This window comes from Archocentrus centrarchus, chromosome 9, assembly GCF_007364275.1.
Source record: "Archocentrus centrarchus isolate MPI-CPG fArcCen1 chromosome 9, fArcCen1, whole genome shotgun sequence".
In the NCBI taxonomy this organism is placed as follows: Eukaryota; Metazoa; Chordata; class Actinopteri; order Cichliformes; family Cichlidae; genus Archocentrus; species Archocentrus centrarchus.
In genome coordinates, this window is record NC_044354.1 from 24,339,721 (window position 1) to 24,347,329 (window position 7,609).

Genomic DNA, 7,609 nt, shown 5'->3' on the forward strand with positions numbered 1-7,609 from the left:
GACGCAGATGAACACTGACCCGGACCTCTAACCAAATGTCCTCCTTTTCTTGACTTTGTAGTAACGCATCTTTCCTAGTCATTTTAATTAATATAATGTACACTTATGTTATCAGTCCTGTAGTGCCTCATTGTGGTTTCTACATGCACCAGTGCTACAAATGGATTTTCACAGTGCAACCTTTAGAATCACTTCACAGAAGAAAAATATAAGCTGTATTAACAGAGCTGTTGTGTTGAACTCAGCCTTCTCCTTTAGGGATGGATGGATTTATAATAGAAGAAAATGCAGGCTGGCCTGCACATTGGAGAGGTATTCCTGGAGGAGACTAAGAGAGAATCAAATCTCAGAAAAGAAATAATTAGGTGTGAATTTTCCTTCACCTGAACAAAATCCTTTGATGCACACAGCTCAATTTAATCAAGAGTGCACCGCTCACACTGTGTCTCAGTGTGCTCTCATTTCATCGTGATGGTTTACATTTGCACTGTGGAAAACGTGACTTTTACTAGCTGTCATCCCATGTACTGTCTCCTGCATTTCTCGGTGTCATTGCTGTTACTACCATTAGATAGCGCTAAAGACAGTTGAGAGAAAAGTCTGTGTGATTAGAAATTCCCTTTAATTCATTCAAAATTACTCCACTGTTCTTGGGTTTAGAACGTAGTTCCTTCAAGGGGCTGTAAACAGGAATGTTTTAGTGTTACTTTTCATCATATATACAATAAAAGGGTGCCCATTGTATTGTACTGACATCATGGATACACCATCATCTATCACTGGACATACTGATACTAAAGAAGTGATGATTCCCAGAGTTCTAGCATATTTTTAAAACACGGTTCCCCAGACAATATATTTTCTTTTGTCCACAATGGACACAATAAGTCTGGGACAAGTTGATCATACTAACCCCCCCCCCCCCCCCCCCCCCCCCCAAAAAAAATGTGAGCACCAGTTCCTATATTCAAAACTGACTCTGCAAAGTTTAAATAAATTTTAATTTACTGTATGATCTGTGAGGTACAACCACGACTACAGCTGCTAAGTGTGACTATGGCTTGATAAGAACTGCAAACAAAGCTCGACTTGCTCCTGACCACTGAAATTATTTCATGATGCCTTCCAGGCACATTTTATCCGTAGGTATAGATTTCAAGGGGAAGCAGGGGACACAGGCCCCAAATATTTAGTACACATCAATTTGATGTGAACCGTTTCAATTGATGTGAACAGGTAAAACATGCATATTTAAGCAGATTTATTTCTCAAAAAGATTAGTTGCTCACGTCTGAAACCAGTCAAACAAAAGAAGACAGAAGAGTAAATCATAGGTTCTTGGTAAAAAGAAAGTACACCCTCTTTCACTTCTATGGTTTTACATATCAAAACATAATAAAATCACAATCTTAAAATGAGATAAATACAACCTTAGACGAACAACTACATATGACATATTACACCGTGCTATTTAAACCAAAATACAGAAACTGTGAGTGAAAAACTGAGTACACCCTTACTGCTTCCATAGGCATTAAGAATGTAACCTTGACAGACATGACATGACCACGCAGGAGGTGGAGATGTTTGGTTGTAATGCACAGCACCACATTTGGAGAAAACCAAACAGCAAATTAGCACAAACACCTCAACTGTGATGCACGGTGGTGGAGGGGTGATGATCTAGGCTTGCTTTGCAGTCACAGGGCACCTCGCAGTCATTAAGTCGACCACAAACTCCTCTGTATACCAAAGTATTCCAGAGTGAAATGTGAAGCTATCAGCTTGGCTGAAATTGGGTCATGAAACAGTACAATGATCCCAAGCACAACAGCAAATCTACAACAGAATGTCTGAAAAAGAAAAGAATGGAGGTGTTGCAAATGTACAGTCAAAGTTCAGACCTCGAAGTGGCTGAAATGCTGTGGCGGGACCTTAAGAGAGCTGTGCATAAATGGATGCCTGCAAACCTCAATGAACTGAAGCAGCATTGTAAAGAAGAGTGGGCCAAAATTCCTGCACAACAATGAGAGACTGATAAGATCATACAGAAAACAATTACTTCAAGTGAGTGCTGCTAAATGCCATTCTACAACCAACAGAATCACTGGGTGTACTTAGTTTTTCCACTCACTGCTTCTCTATTTTGGCTTAGTTTTTGTAAATAAATAATGACACAATGCAAGAGAATGAAGACTCTTGTAAGAGAACTAACCTGAGGATATTTAACTGCACATGACTGCCTCAGATAAGATACACTTCATTTATCTACAAGGTTGAAAATTCCTTCATTTATGTGCAAATGTTTTGAAATGGTATGACCTTAATCTTAAAAACTGTCTATATTTTACAGTGTATGATTAGCTTTATTATGTGGACAACTGCAACAAAGAAAGCCTCCCTGTGGAGAATCTCAGAGGACTGCAGAGTCTGTCTGCTTCTGTGTTGTAGGTATACTAAACTTCACTATATCCAAACTGCTATATCAGTACCCCAAAGGAGAAAACCTTACGGGGTTCACAGGACCTGTGTGTCGTTAGCAAAGACCAGAAGGTGTAATTTAAGGTGTGTTTTGCCATAAATGCTGCTCACAAATTCCAATTTTGAAAACAAACATAGCAGCATATGATGATGTTTTTCATAAGCATTTCTGAAAAAGAAAAGACTCAATTATAGTGCGCTGTTCTGTGCAATCCACACAGTTTGTGATGGATTTAATTTTAAATGAATGAAACCAATTTTCTCAACTGATCCACCTTCAAAAAACATAACAATGAAGTGAAAAAAACATTTTTTTAATTATCAATTTGCAGACATCTCTCAGAGTAAACATTACTTGGAATATTCAATATTTTTGAAATATTTTTAAAAAATTCAAATAATTAATGCATATTAAAAATCACAGCTAATTAATTTGGTTCATGACAAATGTTGATAAAGTTTGAAAAAAAAAATCTCTTGTATTCTAATTGAGGAGATAAACACAGTATAACATTTGTGAACATGACAAAACTAAAAACATTTAATCTTGTAAACATTTTTGCTCTTTAAGCCTCAAATTTGTCTGCGTTGTCTGGAAACATCCTTTTCTTCACTTGTGTGTTTCCTGAGCACAGAGGCGAAGGGAAGGTCACATCTTCCTGTGTGTGACGAGCTTCCAAAAACCCACCTGCACAGAAACAGCACAACTTCCACTGCACAGGGAAGGCTGGGAGGCTCCTCCTGGTGGCTGAAAGAGCGTGGTGTTGGAGGCAGGTCGCTCATAACTAAACTCGGTGGGTCTGAAGTGCTGACAGTGGCTCGGTGGTCTACTAAGGAGCTGTGTCTTCCTGAAATGTTTGGCTGGTTCACATCCACTCTCAGCCAATCCAGGAGTGCTGAAGAGACTAGCCTGTGAAATGGTGAAGCAAATAATTAATAGTTCTGGAAACAAACAACCCTTGCTGGTAGCCACTTTATATTGAATTCAGCCAGTTTGCAGTTGGCATATAAAGACAAATAGATCAAAGTGTAACAGTGTGAGGAAGATGAGATGTCTGGCTGTTAGCAGGATAACTTGGAAATTTCTGGAGTTGTTGAAGGTGGTATGATGAACAATTGATTACATTTTGGTGGTGATCCTGATCGTGATCTGGATCCAGGAATCTTTAAAAGGATTCTTTACCATGGTGAGATAGGTCTGTGTAGGAGGTTCTCGGTCATCCAGGTCATAGTAGTCTGTGGAGCTTGAAAAAAGCGACTGGACTTCTTTAAATTTCTTGAATATGTTTCATCCCTCATCCAAAAGGTTTCTTCAGTTCTAAAACCAAATGGTGGAGAGTCCCAGGTATTTACATCGCAGCGGGGGTAGTCCCCTGGAAGTGTTTGTTGACCTACTATTATTCATGTGCATAATCACATGCGCCAAGGTGTGAAAAAAGGCTGGGTCATCAGTGGTTTTGTGAGACTTTGCCCCACTCTATCAAGTGGCATATTGAGGTGACCTGAAGAAAGGTGTGAGTGGGGGTGAAGGCACCTGGGAAGGGAGCTCAGGACTGCATTTTAAATGGGGGACAGTCAGTGTTGTAATCCACCACTTCTGTTCAGTGATGGTCATTCACAGTGGACATAGATGGCTTCTTTAACTCCTCTTTCAAACCATCTGTCTTTGCGGTCCAAAATGTGAACATTGGCATCCTCAAAAGAGTGTCTTCTATCCTTTAGGTGCAGATGTACAGCTGAGTCGTGTCCTGTCGAGGTGGCTCTTCTATGTTGCACCATGCGTTTCTGTCACCCCTCACAGAAACCATTGCCTCTGGCTCTCCGGACTCTTGCCCTTTGGTTGTGGGGGCTCCGTCTGGGGTCCTCCTCTGGGGTGTGCACGCAGTTGCCATCAGGATGTGTGGCCTCAGGTCTTCTGAGCTCCTAGTGGGCTATGGATGGCCTGGGTCCCCTGGGTCCTTTCCTATTCGCCTCTGGACCACGGGGGGGGGGGGGGCATGGTTGCAGTTTCTTACCCTCACTGAGTACATTCCATGACAGAGGCGCATACACACACATTACTGCAACAACAAAATTGTGTGTATGTGTGTATATGTATATGCATAGATATGTGAATGTGTGTATGTATGTATGTATATCGCTTTTGAGTATTTTTTCTTTCCTTTCTACCCTTTGGTCCCCCCCCCCCCCCCCCCCCCCCCCCCCCCCCCCCCCACACACACACACACACACACACACACTTTTTTCTTCTCTCTTTTTTTTTTCCTATCCCTCCTTTCTATCCCTTTCCTTATTGCCTGTCAGGCCTGGCATAAATAACTAAATAAATAATAAAAATACAAACATTAACAAGTATAGCCTATAGAAAACTTATAGAGCTGTTCTTGTAAAAGCAAATATGTTTGGTACATCAGTGCATTCAGATCATCGTTCCGATTGTGAAAACTGCCAGACATGACAGGCTTTAAAAGAAAAAAAAAAAAAACACTTGCCAACACTTACACTTGCCTGCTCTGTGCAGCGCTATACTCCTGGGAGTTCTCTACTCTGTTACTGTTTGAAGAGTTGAGGTCAGAGGTTGAGGGTGGAAACTCCCCAGGTTATTCCTCAAAACTCATCCTCATCCATGGAGTCATATCCAGACTCCTCGTTGGCCCAGTCAATGATCCTGATGACTTCAGGGAGGCCACCTTCTGCAGGATGACAATGCTGTTTGGTTGACCTGATTGGAAGCAAGTTCATTTAGCATAATTAGATATTTGGCATTAAACTAGTTACAATAACAACCACCTTAGAAATATCAAATACACGCTGTGCCAGAGCCACATACATAATATCAATTATTGTGGCACACAAAATGTAAAAAGACTAACAACTTCATTGTAAAAAAAAAAAATGGTATCAGTGCCTTTGTGATTTTGAACAGATGAAGTCAGCATGAGGACCAAGCATAACAGTATTTCTACATTTTCTGCATCACCAACAGAATGCATGGAAATTCCAGTGAAAACCCCATGCATTGTATGGACCATTTACAGCTGGGCTTTATTTGGTGGTTTTTGTAAGATATGGCTTAACAAGTTGAATATATGAAACATATTCCTTTAACAGAGAATCTATAGAGCACTTGTATAGATATGGCATACTAAAAGAATTAGTGAAAACATGTTGCTTCCTGACTATTTTTAAACCAAAACTTTTAACATATCCTGCTCTCAACCAGGTTATGCACCATGATTTAGCCAGGCTGAAAAAAGAGAGCCACCTTCCAGACACTGAAAACTCTGACTATAAGCTCTCAACAAAGTTGGCTTACCCATTAGTACATCCCATTGGTATGTTCACATCTGTAATGTCCTCATGTTCTGACATAGTTCTCCAGGCTTTTTGAAGAACATTCAAAACTCTTATTTGGATGTTAACTACCTTTTGTTCAGTTCACTGTCAAGAGCATCCCACACTGCTTCAATAACATTGAGCTCTGGGGTCCAGCCATGACTGATGGTGTTCTATTGTGTGTTTTCTATCCAGGTATGCTTTGACCGCATTGGCAGTGTGTTTAGGATCACTGTCATGCAGAAAAATTAAGCCGCTGTGAGTCAGATGCTTTCCAGATGGCATTGCATGGTGGATCAAAATTTGGCTGTAATTTTCTGCACTCATAATTCCATCAACTCTGACAAGATCTCCAGCACCACTGGCTGAAATGCAGCCCCAAACCATGACAGAGCCTCCACTATGTTTTACAGATAGCTGTAGATACTCGCTGTTGTACGTCTCCTCTGACCTTCTTTGTGCATATTGTCAATGATATTGATAATATTTCATATTTGAAGTAATCACTCCATAAGACCTGTTGCCACTGATTTTTTATTCTGTTCTCATGTCATTTGGCATGGCTTCCTGACAGCCACCCTGAGACTAGGCTTCAGCAAACAATAGATGGATCAACTGAAGGACCAGATGCATCTCTCATGTCCTTTGTCAGGTCTTTGCTGTATTTTTTCCTATTTCTTATGGACATGATTTTCAGATACTGTATACTTGCTGTAGATTTTTATTTTTTTTTATTTTTCGGCCTGCCACTGTGTCTTTTGTCTTTCATTTGTCCAGTTTTCTCAGACTTTTAAGGACACACTGCACACCATGCCCAGATAGCACTTTGGGAATCGGCTTGTTGGTGCAAAAATACTATTTTATTCCTGTCAAACTGTGCCATCTTTGGCATTTTTGTAGGTTCAGTTTAAAAAATTTGACTAAATAATAACATTACTACCTGAATGAGATTCAAAAAGTTTACCTCTTGGGGCATTTTTTAGTTGCATAGAACGGTACAGGCATACATATTTATATATTTAAAACCAATGGGGTTCTCCCCTGTTTATCAGGACAGAACAGCCATTTATTGGGATGGCGTCTTAGACATTTCTTAAGTTTTTGCAGTCCCTTATGAGCACACACACACACACACACACACACACAGTCATGTAGATCCACATAATCACTAAGTCACCGTAGCCTGCTCCATCACATGCACAAGGTCAGAAAGACATGAAGCCTGGAGAACTATTCTTGAAGACTACTTAAAGAAATGACAAGTAAGTTGACTGAGAGTTTAGGCTGTGTTGAAGATTAAAGGTGGTCATACCAAATACTGACTTTCAAGCTCGTTAAAATTGAACAAATGCTGTCTTTGCCTCATATACGGGATTTCCATGTATGTTTGCATATGTCAGCACCTATTTCCCATTTTCCTATTAAAATATAAACAAATGAGGGGTGGCTCGAGACTCTTGCACAGTACTGTACCTGTGAAAGTGAATTGCTATAAATTGAAGCCCGATGAAAACATAGCTTAACTCCAATCCTAGATGTGGATCCCCGTTTAATCTCATTAGGCTAAGTAGTGGCGTGATTTAACATGTGCATATTAATAAATTAACGTGCACCGTCTGGATAAGGCTAATAAAGTTGCACCAGCTGCTTGTAATGGTAATTTTAGCGGTTGCCACGGCTGGAGGTTGGCTGCACAGCTGGAAAGCAGGGCGCAGCATTTGACCACAAGAGTGAAGCATTGTACCACATCCGAGATATCCACCGGAGAGACTGTCCGTTCCTTATTATGGAT